Genomic DNA, 14,038 nt, shown 5'->3' with positions numbered 1-14,038 from the left:
CTTACTATGTTGAAGGATTGAATTATAACTTGTTAAGTGTGTCATAATTGAATAATTTGGGATACAAAGTTGAGTTTGAAAATAAAACTGCCAAGATATATGACACAAATAGAAACTTGATTGGAAAAGGTGATCAAACTAGAAGTAATCTATTCTATTTAGATATAGAAGATGCTACTTGTCTTATTGCAAAATTTGATGATGCATGGCTTTGGCACAAGAGATTATTTCATGTTAACTTTGATAATCTTGTTAGTATCAGTAATATAAAAAGAGTTAGAGGTTTGCCTAAGTTGAAGAAACCTAATAATATAATATGAAAACATTGTCAGCTAGGCAAGATGACAAAGTCAAGCTTTAAAAGTAAAGCTTCTACCTCTAATGAAATACTAGAAATTGTTCATACTGAATTGTGTGGACCTATTGAAGTGTAAAGCTACAAAGGAGAAAAGCACATAATGCTATTTCTTGATGATTACTCTAGGATTATGATAATCATGTTTCTAAAATAAAAATCTAGTGCTTTTCAAATGTTTAAGTGGTACTCGGCAAGAGTTGAAAAAAGAGAGAGTAAAAGTCTAAGTTTCTTGAGATAAGATAGAGGAGGAGAATTCACTTCAAATGAGTTTGAGATGTTATATAATAATAGAGGAATCAAAAGATAGACGTCTACACCTAGGATCCCTCCACAAAATGGAATTTCTGAAAGAAGAAGTAGGTCTATAATAGACTATGCCAGAACACTTATGATGGAGAACAATGTTGCTCTAAAATACTAGAGAGAAGTTGTAAGTATTGCTATATATACCTTGAACCATGTGAAAGTCAAGAAAGGTACTCATTCAACACCTTTTGAACTATGGTATGGATATCCACCTAATGTGAAATACTTTAAGGTATCTAAAAGTAAATGTTATATTCTTAAAGATGTTAGGAGTGGAAAGTTTGATTCAAGAAGTGAAGAAGGTATATTCTTTGGTTACTCCACAAGAAGTAAAGCTTGCAAGTATTTAAATACTAATTCTAACAAAATTGTGGAAAGTGCAATTGTGAATTTTGATAAGTTTATAGAAGTACATGAGGTTGAGCCTATAAAAGAACCAAAAGAATATAAATCATTTGTATACTTTCGATCAAGGAGTGCCTATTGAAGAAGATGCTACAAATCAAGTTGCAAACTAACAACAAGTCTTAATAACAACCGGGTCACAACGTGTGAATGTTCAGTTGCATTCAAGAATTGAGCTACATTCAGATGCTAAGTTATAGAATGAAGAAAATGCACATTCTAATTTTGAGATCAGTATAAATGAAAGAGATGTTGAAATACCTGATAGAGATGTACATAGTAACATTGAAGATGAAAGACAAAATGTAGTTACAAGAACTGAGCCAAGATTGTCCAAATATGACAAAAGACATCATGTTGCAGATAAAATCATTGGAGACAAAGATATAAGGCCAATGACAACAAATAGATTGAGAATTGAATTATGTTTGTTAAGCATGAAGGAGCTTAAGATAGTGAAAGATACATTGGAAGATGATGACTAGTAGAAGGCCATGGAAGAATAAATTCAGCAGATAGAGAAGAACAAGACATGGAGTCTAGTCCCTAGACCAAAAAACAAGAATATGATTGGCACCAAATGGTTATTCAGAAACAAGATAGATGAGAATGGTGAAGTGATAGGGAATAAAGCAAGACTAGTTTGCAAAGTATATGCACAAGAAGAAGGAATTGACTATGGTGAGACATTTTCCCCTATTGCAAGAATGGAAGGAGTGAGAATTATGCTTGCTTATGTTGCATATAAATGTTTCAAAGTTTATTAGATGAATGTCAAGTCTGCATTTCTAAATGGCATACTAGAAGAAGATGTCTACATAGAATAGCCAGAAGGATTTGTTGATAAAAATAATAAGAACATGGTATGTAGACTGCACAAAGCCTTATATGGATTGAAACAAGCACCAAGTGCATGGTATGAAATACTTCATACTTATCTTGTGAAGATTGGATTTGAAAGGACTGATGATAACAATAATTTTTAGATGAAGATAGTATTGGAGTTGATGAAATCCAACTCCGAAGAAGCCCAAGATCACCTACATGTGAAAACCTATCAAAGAGAAGCCAAGGAAGGAAGAGCATGGAGCAAGGGAAAAACTCTAAATGGACATGAGAGAGAAAATATGTGAAAACAAGAAAATATGTATTTACAATGAGAATGTGTTGTTGATATGAAAATAAAATGAGGGAGACCTAAAATAGCAACATGGAATGATCATGAAGAGCATCACTAAAGCATGAAGAAGCCACAAATCTGCCATCAAGAAGAAAATTACTAGTCTAAAGAACCTCCATGGAAGAAGAAGGCACGAATTAAGCATGTCTATATGGTAGATGATCCATCTCACTAAAATGCATAGGTAGCCAGTCATTGCAATCGCCTTGTATATAGGATCAACCACTGAATACATAGCTCATACTATCGAACCATCAAACCATGGATGCATTAGAACAATAGCATAACTTGCCCTTAATGAAGACACGGTGAGATGATAGGCAATTGAGAATGTTAGCCAAGGTCTCCTTTAGATGAACCAAGAACAATGAGAGGGAAAGACATACAAAACACCCATAAAGACACGATCAAACTGACTCTGCATGGGGCTAATTTCATGGAAGGGACACTCACTTGAGAAAGGAAAATAACACAAACATGGCAACTATTATCCCCCCATGGTGCTTTATAAAAATAGTGCATGTACAACTGACTCAAAAACAATGTTCATGACCCCCAAAATGCAAAAGTGGCACTTTATCTCAGTGTGATACATAAAAGTACTTCAAAATAATAGCTATAATGATCAAAACTAAAAACAAGCTGCAACAAAACATACTACAGCCCAAAACAAGAGAAACCATGCTAGGAAAATAATGCTCGGGCCTAAAACACTCAAGATATCTACCATATAGAAAAAATGCCAAAAATATGATAAAAAGAGCATGGGCCAAAAACTAAGAAAAAGGACCACATTTCTGAAAAGGTGACAAAACTAGCTTTCCAAAAATATAAAGTTTTCAAAAAATTAACATGGGATGCAAAAGATATGCAAGTCAGAGTAAAAAATTGAACTTCAAACTTTAACTAAAAAAATGGTAATAAAAATGCATCAAAACCTAAAAATACCTATACCAATGTCTCTGTCTTAGAACTAGATTTCTGGCACTTCTTTCAGATCAGAAAAATACCTTTGTATGCTCAAGTTATGGCCAAAAAGCCAAGAGTAGGTCCAAAATGACCCAGAGATGTGCAAGGGGATGATGCAAGTGATGTCATGCTGACATCAACAATCTAAAGCATTAAAATTGATGGCTTGGAGACCGTTGCAACCAAAAAGAATGCCACATGGCATACCACATGGCAAGTATATGTGGAAATAGGCTAACATGGCAGAGGCCATGTGGCAAAGTGCCACGTGTCACACCCTGAACGGTGCTGATGGGGCAAAAAATTTGTTGTGGACTGTACAGGTGTTAACGTAGTAGGTACAACATGTGTCACTAGGGCTGAGTTGTCCTTAGGTGGTGGAGTGTTGCTAATAGGTGGAAATAGCCGCAACAGCGGTAGAATGGAGAAGTCCACTGGTGGAGCAGAGAAAGGTAGGGGCTCTGCCCAGCTATGGTGGCCAGTGGGTGGCTTGCTGGTGAAGGCTGCTCAGCCACATAAGAGGGAGGTGCAACCAGCTAAGGTGGGGCATGGGTTGCACGCAGGTGGCCCCTGGGCAATGCCACAGTGGCGTGGCCTTGTACTGATTTTAAATTTTTTTTTTTGCCAAAATCGTTTGTACAGGTCCGTACGGCCCTGCAACCCAATTTTTATTACCTCCCAAAGCCCTATCTCCAAAATTGATAAATTTTATATGGATCCTATTTGAAAAGCTCCTTTCAAATCCAATGGAAATGTTTTTTTGGGTCCAAAGTGCTCCGAGAAGTTGCTATTCCCCTAATTTGAAGAAAAAGTGCACAAAAAAACTAGGGTTTGTGACTTCAAATCATGGCTTCAAAAATATTTCAATGAAGCAACAGTAAGGAAGCTTTGTTACCATGTTGGAGTCAATGAAATCCAACTCCAAAGATGCCCAAGATCACCTGCATGCGAAAACTTGTCAAATAGAAGCCAAAGAAGAAAGAGCATGGAGCAAGGGAAAAACCCTAAACGGACATGAGAGAGAAAATATGAAAACACAAAAAAATATGTATTTACAATGAGAATGTATTTTTGATATGAAAATACAATGAGGGAGAGACCTCTTATAAAATCCTCAAGGAATCTCCTAGAACAAGCTAGAAGACACTAGGAGATAAGTGTGACAACTAAGCATACATCCACATGAGGTGAAAAGTCCTCGAACAAGGTGAGAGGATAAGTATGACTTAGGAGAGAACAAATTCTCATATTGTCAACAACTTATAACAAACTCCTAGACTACAACTAATTAATGAATGCATTTACCTAAGTAAGCTTAAATAATAGAATAATTAATTAATTATTTAGTCTAACAAATAGATAAGGAAAAAGGTATACTATTATCTAAAATATTTGCTGATGATATCATATTTGGAGGACATGATGCTTTAAGGACTTTGCAAATTAGATGAAGTAAGAATTTGAAATGTCAATGTTTGGTGAGATCAAATTCTTTGTGGAACTACAAATTTATTAGAAGAAATGTGGTATATACATCACTTAGCCAAAACATGTCAAAGAGATATTAAAGACATTTGGACTAAATAACTCAAAACCAATAAGCACACCTATGGTAACAACACTCAACCTATCAAAGAATGATGATTCAACTAAGGTAAATCAAACAATATATAGATCCATGATTGGAAAATTGCAATATGTAGTACATAGTAGACTTGATATTGCATTAATAGTGGAGATAGTTGCAAGATTCTCTACTAATCCTAGAGAGAATCACTTAATGGTTATGGAAAGAATAATGAGATACTTGAAAGGAACAAAAGAGTTTGGTTTATACTATAGGAAGAATGAAAAGTTTGAACTGAGAGCCTACACTGATGTTGATTGGCCTAAAAACATTGATGATAGAAAAAGCACCAGTGGAGTAGCATTCTTATTAGGTAAAAGACTAGTTACATAGACTAGCAAGAAGCAGAGTTGTACTTCTCAATCTACTACTGAAGTAGAGTATGTTGTTGCTACTATTAACTATATAAACATTGTATGGATCAAATAGCTACTTAAGGGAATGAAGGAAGAAATCACAGAACTAGTGACACTTTATTGTAATAATACAAGTACTATCAATATATTAAAGAATCCTATGATGCATACAAAAACAAAGCACATTGCAATCAAGTATCATTATGTAAGGGAATTGGTTCATGTTAAAGAGATGAAGATGGAATATATTAACACAAAGGACCAAATTGCTAATATCTTCACAAAAACATGACCTCGGGATGCTTATGAGTATCTAAGAGGTAAACTAGGGGTGATACCCCTATCAAAGGCTATGTAAAAGATAGAGGGAGTGCCTTACATTAAACAAGTTGATATTCATTTAATACAAATTGATGCAGTGGACCTTGCTTTAGGAATTACCTAAAGTAATCATAGAACTAGAACCCCAAAATAGTCACAAGCAAGTTGAAAGAGGGAGAAATTCAAGAACATACAAAAGCCTATCTTTACATATATTAAAGATGCCAAGTGATTGAGTATATGTCTTTGGCATTATTGTTAAAGAGGGAGAAAGTATATTAAACTAATCAAGTGCAAGAGGAACAATGGAGAAAGTGCATTATCAAAAGATCAAGAAAGAAAGAGGGAGAAAGTAGAAAGCAATCTGAAAAAGGATCAAAACAAAGAGGGCTAGTGGAGTAGCATTCTTCTTAGGTAAAAGACTAGTTACACAGGCTAGCAAGAAGTAGAGTTGTACTTCCCAATCTACTACTGAAGTAGAGTATATTGCTACTACTATTAACTATACAAATATTGTATGATCAAATAGCTACTTAAGGGAATCAAGGAAGAAATCATAGAACTAGTGACACTTTATTGTAATAATACAAGTGCTATCAATATATCAAAGAATCCTATGATGCATACAAAAAAAAAGCACATTGCAATCAAGTATCATTATGTAAGGGAATTGGTTCAGGTTAAAGAGGTGAAGATGGAATATATTAACACAAAGGACCAAATTGCTAATATCTTCACAAAAGCATTACCTAAGGATGCTTATGAGTATCTAAGAGGTAAACTAGGGGTGATACCCCTATCAAAGGCTATGTAAAAGATAGAGGGAGTGCCTTACATTAAACAAGCTGATATTAATTTAATACAAATTGATGCAGTGGATCTTGTTTTAGGAATTGCCTAAACTAATCATAGAACTAGAACCCTAAAATAGTCACAAGCAAGTTGATAGAAGGAGAAATTCAAGAACATGCAAAAGCCTATCTCTACATATATTAAAGATGCCAAGTGGTTGAGTATATGTCTTTGGCATTATTTTCAAAGAGGGATAAAGTACATTAAACTAATCAAGTGGAAGAGGAACAATGGAGAAAGTGCATTATCAAAAGATCAAGAAAGAAAGAGGGAGAAAGTAGAAAGCAATCAGAAAAAGGATCAGAACAAAGAGGGAGATATTCTACTAATCAATGAAGTATAGAATTAAGAAAGAACTTAGAGGGAGTTATATTTTGTAACCTAATCAGAAGATGGAAGTTGTTGATAGAGGGAAAAATTTCAATACAAGTTTTTCTTTTTGGTGTTGGCTTACTCTTTTAACCTAGTTAGTTTGATGGAACAAGATGTTCATCATTTTTTTAAATTGGTTTATTGGTTTGGTTTGCCATCAATGCCAAAGAGGGAGATTGTTGATATCTGATTGAAAAGATTGTTGAAGAAGACTATGTGTTCCAGTCATTATTTTTTCACTAATGTCAAACCTAAAATTTGTTGGTAGGACAATTACTTATATGTTTCAAGTACTATCACTTAGTTGATTGATAATGAATATTTGATCAACAAGATGTAACAAAATTACCTAGAGGAAAGGTTGAGTTATGATTATGTAATCAAGTACAAGGATTAGTTAAGATAGTGATAACACAATGTATTGATGATGTACTTGAGGTTACAACATTGCTAACTACACTTAGAAAGTTCAAAAGAATAAGTTAGACAAAGTTCATTTGATAAGCTTGACCAAGTGGATAGTATGTGTCAAGCAAAGTTAGTTCAAGCCAAGAAAAAAGCTAGTTGGAGCCGAGTGAAAACAAATTCTAGTGGATCCTGAGCAAGATAGTAGATGCTGAGTTTTTTTTTTTTTGATGTCGAGCACCAGCAAAATCTTATTGATGCCAAGTGATTTTACAGTTGATGCTAAGTGATGTAGCATATGCTAATCACCAGAAGATTAATAATTTTGTTCTACTACATTATGAAAAAGATCAAAGATTTGCCAAATAAAAGCTGACAAGTTTGTTTTCTTGGAAGTTATGAATCAGGAAGAAGATAAGATCAATGAGCAATCTTATGTAAACTATTTTGGAGGCAAATTCAAATACATTTTAAAAGAAGTTTCTAGAGAAGACAAGATATGGAGTAGATACATTTTGTCCTACCTAATTCATTAAAAAACCTAATTTAGACAATGGATAATGAGCAGGAAAATGCTCTAATTTCCTATATATAGGAATGTCTAGTCATGAAGAAAAGAAGTTAGAGAGTTTAATGTGAAAATTTGATAAGGAGAAGGAGAAAGGGGTTTTTCTTCATCAAGTAACCCAAGAGAAGAGTCTACAATAGCATACTAAGCAAGAAGGCTTAAGAGGATGAATGTTTGAAGGGTGAACAATCTGTCAGAGCTGCAAAGAATGGAATCCAAGTAGAGTTGAGAGCATAATAGAGATCTATAATCTGCAAGCAAGGTTGTAAGTTATATCAAATCAAAGCTCTACTATTATATTATAACAATTATATTAGTCTACGGTAAATCCTTTGGAGTAAGGTTGACTTAATAGTCATTGGGAAATCCTTTAATACAGTGGCATTCCAAGTGAATAGCCTAAAGTCCTCTGGCAAGGCTCACTTTTAACATAGTGATTGAAATCCATTAACCAAGTCATATTTAATAGTGTGTATTGTAACCTTTAATAAGTTTGGCCTTTAACAGGGCATCATTTTAGAAGAGTGAAAAAGGAGTAGCATGTTACTAGTGCACATTAAATAATTGTGTCAAATGTGCTAATGGATGTGTTGTGTTTCATGCTTTACATTTCTGCAAATTGATTTAACAGTAACATATAAGTTTTAGTTGATATACAATAAATGCATGCATGGGTATGAATGTTTTATGTGTTCACTAAATTTTGAAAAAAATATTTGTACATTTGGACCTTGAATAATTGATTCACCCCCCCTCTCAATTATTCTTAAAAGTATTCCAACAATTAGAAGATTTGCTATCACATGATACATGATAGAAAGAGAAACTAAAATTTATAACATTTGGATGTTAAGATGACAAGTCTATGGCATTGATGTCAAATAGGGAGAAATAAGAATACCAAAGAAACTAAAAAAGAGGGAGATATAACCCTGAGGGAGAAATAAGTACAAACAGAGAGATAGATACCTAAATATCAAAAAGAGGGAGTAATAAAAGAAAGTTAGAAGAATAAGTCCTACAAGATGATAGGTGAAGGGAGTCACAAGGAAGAATTTATTGTCTATTGATCATAACAAAATTTTGTAGCCTATATAGAAGATGAAAGCTGTTGGTAGAGGGAGAGATTTAAATAGAAAGAATTATTTTCTTTTTGGTATTGAATTTCCATTAATTCCAAAGAGGGAGATCATTCAGACAAGATTGATGCAAGTGTGAGGATGTGTTTCAATCATCATTTTTTCACTAATGTCAAACCTACTACTTTTTGGTAAGACAATTGCTTAGTTGATTTGAGTACTATCATTTGTTTGATTGATGAAGAGGATTTGATCGAATGAGATAACAAGAGCACCTAGAGGAAAGGTTGAATTATGGTATGAAAAAAAAGTATAAATATTAGTTAAGATAGTGATGATATAGTGTATTGTTTATCTACTTAAGGCTATAAATTTTTGATATACTGATTAAGTCTGGAAGAAAAATTTAGAAGAACTATGCCTAGGAAGCTTGACTAAGTACATAATAGATGCTAAGAAAAGTTAGTGCAAGCTAAGTAGAAAATCAGTTATGTTGAGCAAAGTGAAGCTTTAGTGTATGCTGAGTGAACATAGTGTAATCCAAGTAAATTTTTGTTGATATTGAGGATTAGTGAACTTTAGTGTTTGTTGAGTTCACTAGTTTTGACCGAGTGGAAGAATGATATGGAATCTGAGTGATAGCATATTGATGTCAAGTGCCAATATTTTATTTTCTTGAATTATGTAAAGCATGTGGAAAATAACTATGATTAGCTAGTGGCATAGGATTCAAGGTAAACCATTTTGTGGTGAATTTAAGGAAGACTAAGGAAGAAATTCTAGAGGAACCAAATGGAAAAGTGGGTAGATTCATTGTCTCCTACATAATCCTACCTAACCTTAAAATGGATGATTTTGGTTAAGTGGCAAAAGATATTGAACCTCTATTTATAAAGAGAGTTGGTCAAAAAAAAAAAAATTCATGTGTGAGAATCTAAGGAAGACAAGGAGTCTACAATATTGCTTCATTCAATGGTTGAACATAAGAGACTACAATTGGCATGTAAAGAAAGAAGGCTTAAGAGTATGAATTCTTGAAGGGGGAACACGCTATCAGAGCTTAAGTGTGTGAAATAAAATTATAATGGTAGACTAAAATAGAGACCTCTAATCTGCAACTTAGTTGTAATTTATTGTTAGATCAAGCCTTATTGTTACTATCTAATCATTTTATCAGCCTGGGGTAAATACTTTGGATTAAGGTTGACCTAATAGTCATTTGTCAATCCTTTAATTGGGTGGCATTCCAAGTGAATGATCTATAGTCCTCTAACAAGGCTCGCTCCTAATAGGGTGATTGAAATCCTCTAATCAGGTCATATTTAATAGTGTGTCTTGTAGCCTTTAATAGGGTTGGCCTTTTATAGCGCATCACTTTAGAAGAATGAGAATTAGTAGCATGTTACTAGTGGTTTTTCCCAAATTACATCTCCATGTATTATCCTTATGTAAAATGTGTTATTAAATCTATTATGTTTCATGTTTACATTTTTGCAAAGTTTGTCTGACATAGGATAGTAACCTACAAATTTAAAGTGTTGTAAGATCTAATGGATGCATGCATAATAAAGTTTTATGGATATGGGTCTACTGGGCATTGAAATGTTTTATTTGCACATCTAAACCTGGGATAACTAATTCATCCCCCCTCTCAATTATTCTAAAGAATTCCAACATAATATTTGTCTCTAATAATTTGGTTTGGTGTATGGTGTATTCTAACATATTTTTCTAAGATAGGTTCAAATCTTCTTTCTTCTTGTAGTATTTCACTAGGTCCATCTTGCTCGACTTCTAGAGGTATCTCTAGCTATAAATAAATATTGTATTTATAGTGTTTGGTCTCTTCTCTTTATGACATGACTCCTACTATCTAATGCTCAATAGCATGCTAAGACTTGGCAAAGATTGTTTGTTGATGCTTGGCAATTCCAATTTTCTTATGCTTGGAAAATTATTTCTCTAGTTTTGGTAAGGTACTTGGTTCTCCTTCATAGATACATATACACAATATTTGTAATAATTTAGGTTCTTTCTTGTAATATTGCTCATTCTTTTCTACAAATTCATCAACTCTAATATTTAGACATTCTACAATTTTGTTAGTTTTAGAATTCAAACACTTGTATGCCTTTGTTTTAGTGGTATATCCTAAGAATATACCTTCATCACTCTTTGTATCAAGTTTCCATTTCCTTTTATCTTTCAATAAGTAACACTTCCCTCCAAGTAATTTGAAATAATTGGCATTAAGTGCATAGCCATACCAAATTTCAAAAAGGGTTTTTTTTGTACCTTTCTTGACTTGACCTTAGTCTAGTGTATAAACACTAGTACTTACAACTTCACTCCAATACTTTTGCAAAAAAATATTTTCCATCATCAATGTTATTGACATTTCATGATTGATCTATTTCTTCTTTTAGCTATCTCATTTTTTGGTGGAGTTCTTGATGCACTCATTTGTCTCTTGATTCATTTATCATTGCACAATATATTAAACTCGTTTGATATGAATTCACCTCCTTTATTTGATCTCAGGAACTTCAGACTCTTTCCTAATTCCTTTTCAACTCTAACCAATTACAACTTAAATATTTGAAATGCATCAAATTATTTCTTTTAGAAACATCACAATCATCATTCTAGAGAAATCATCAACAAATAGAATAAAGTACTTGTCTCTATAATATCTTTGCACTTCAATAGCACTTCAATTATAAAATATCATCACAATTATAGGACTTGATCTTGAGACTAGACTTTCTCATTTTACCTATTTTACATTTTTTGATTCAATGAAACATTGAAATAATATTTTCTTTCAAGAAAAATAAATAAGAAAAAGCACTCTTGGTTCAATTTGGTAGAATGCAGGTCTCCAAAACCTAATGTTGTAGGTTGAAATCCTATAGAGCGTGATCCTATTTTATTTTCTTTCTTTTTTCTGATCGATCTTCTTGTCACTTAGACTAAAAAAGCACATCACTTTTTCAAGTTTTCTCAATCTTAGTAATCCTCTTACTCTTTTCATCTTACTAATGCTTACCAAATTATCCATGTTTACATGCCATGGCCTCTTTTACCATAACTAAATATCTTCAAATTGTGCAAATAGATATGTATCCTTAGATAGGGCTAGATAGAACAAGTTATCTCTTGTTTTCTCTCCATTTATAATGATTATTGAAGATATAAAATAATTTCAAATTGTAACCATACTACTACCATAATAAGTCAATTCAAATGCATTCAATTGACCAACTAGACTATCAAGTGTCAATAAATTATCAAGCATAGCTCTCACTTCTTGAATAGAATAAACTTTGATAGCATAAATAGGGAAAAGAGTCCCAAGAACTTTACTTTCAATTATAGAGTCATTGATAACTCCTCTAATGCCTTTGATTGTGCTCACAACTTCTTTGATTTGATTTACATGCTAAGAAACATTATCACCTTGTTTTATTCTCATGTCATCATAATTTCCTAGAAGACTTTCATCTTTAACTCTCCTCAAATTATCATCTTCTCCATGTACAAGTATCAACTTATCACACATCTATTAGGTAGTAGTGTAGTTTTTGATATCATTGGCATCATTTAGTGGACAAGCAATATCGATCATCAAGTTATTATGATTTTTCTTTTCCTTCATTTACTCCAAAGTTAGAGGACCAACAAAGATAGTGTATTCATGTTCCAACCAATATGTAAAGTTTTCTCCGATTCCAGATAGATATAGCTTAATTCTATGTTTCTATGATGAGAAGTTTTTTAATTTTTATCTTGGTACCTCTCTCTTATACTTCTTTGATCTTTAGCTCAAGTTCCTTTAAACTTCTTCCTCCAAGTAGTGTGCTCTAATGCCAATTATTAGATAATGAAGAGAGGAGGTGAATCAATTATCCACAATCCCTTCAAAAAACTTTAGTATAACCAAAAAATATTCATAAACATCATCTAGACTCTCACTTACTATATTCATTCTACTTCTCAATAAACTAATTCAACCACTTTACTCAAAACTTGTAATTCCCTATTCCATTTTAACCATATAGAAGTAATATAGGTTAGTTATTACCAACCATAAACTTAGTTGTTACCAAGTTGAAGTAAAATTAAAAAAACACAAAAAAAACTTGAAAAATAGAAACATTAACACATTTAACACCAAAATTTTAATCTGGAAACCCTATGAAGGGAAAAAAACACCTGGGATCGACAACCCAAAAAATTCACTCTTCTCAAGTGAGCTTTTTTAGGATCTAAACTTGTTAAATGTTATATCACATTGTTAATGTGACCTTGTTAGAGGATTGAACCAAAAGATCATCTAGACCTTATCACCCCTTGATCTTGTCTAAAGAGTGGTATTCTCTAAAGGACATACAAATACCACTAATTAATGTTACCATTTAGGATTTTAAAGACTTGTTAGGTCAACTCAAACTACAAGATTTTCCATTACAATGATTAGAATGTAATAGTGTAAAAGTGATCTATTTAGGTGTAGTACTACCTTTCTTGTTTAGATCTCCCTTATGTTCTTGTCTTTGTTAGATCTTCCACTCTAATCTTTTTTCTCTATTCTCTTGACCACTTGAGCCACATGTACCTTCTCTTTATTCTTTATCAACTCTATTTAGTTCACCTAGTTCAACTATCTTCTTTTAACTGCTTCAATAGTTTGCACTTTCATATCTTCTTTAGCATTTCAATCAAAATCACCAAATCATCAACATAAGTGAACCAACAACTCTTGAACTTCTCCTTTAATAATCATTTCTATACTTACATATTCTCCCACTTATTGTTTCTTAATCACAATCATTGATCTCAAATTCAATGTACATAACCATGTAGGAAAGAAAAATTTTCATATAACTTCATGCACTTCCTTATCTTTCTTTAATTTCTATTGGGTGAATGTGCCAAGTTGTGGTGCCAAAAACATGACAATTTTTATTTTTCCAAAATTTCCAATAGCACACTTGCACTATAACATGTACATGATATAACACACATACTTTATGAACTATGCTTAATCTTTTTTAGCTCAGGTTGTACAGTAAGCATGTACATGCAAATGGATTCTCCATAGCGCATGTGCACTATGGAATTCTCCATAGCACATGTACACTATTGGAAATCTTGTAAAACTACAACAACCCTTACTCCCTCTCTCTGTGTGTCCATCCTATCATATACTCTTTCCCTCATCCTCTCTCTCCCCCCTC

The sequence above is a fragment of the Cupressus sempervirens genome, chromosome 2 (genome assembly GCF_028749045.1).
Source record: "Cupressus sempervirens isolate cs-2001-9-10 chromosome 2, ASM2874904v1, whole genome shotgun sequence".
Taxonomy (NCBI): Eukaryota; Viridiplantae; Streptophyta; class Pinopsida; order Cupressales; family Cupressaceae; genus Cupressus; species Cupressus sempervirens.
The sequence above is the reverse complement of the archived record's forward strand: the minus strand, read 5'-3'. Positions refer to the sequence as shown.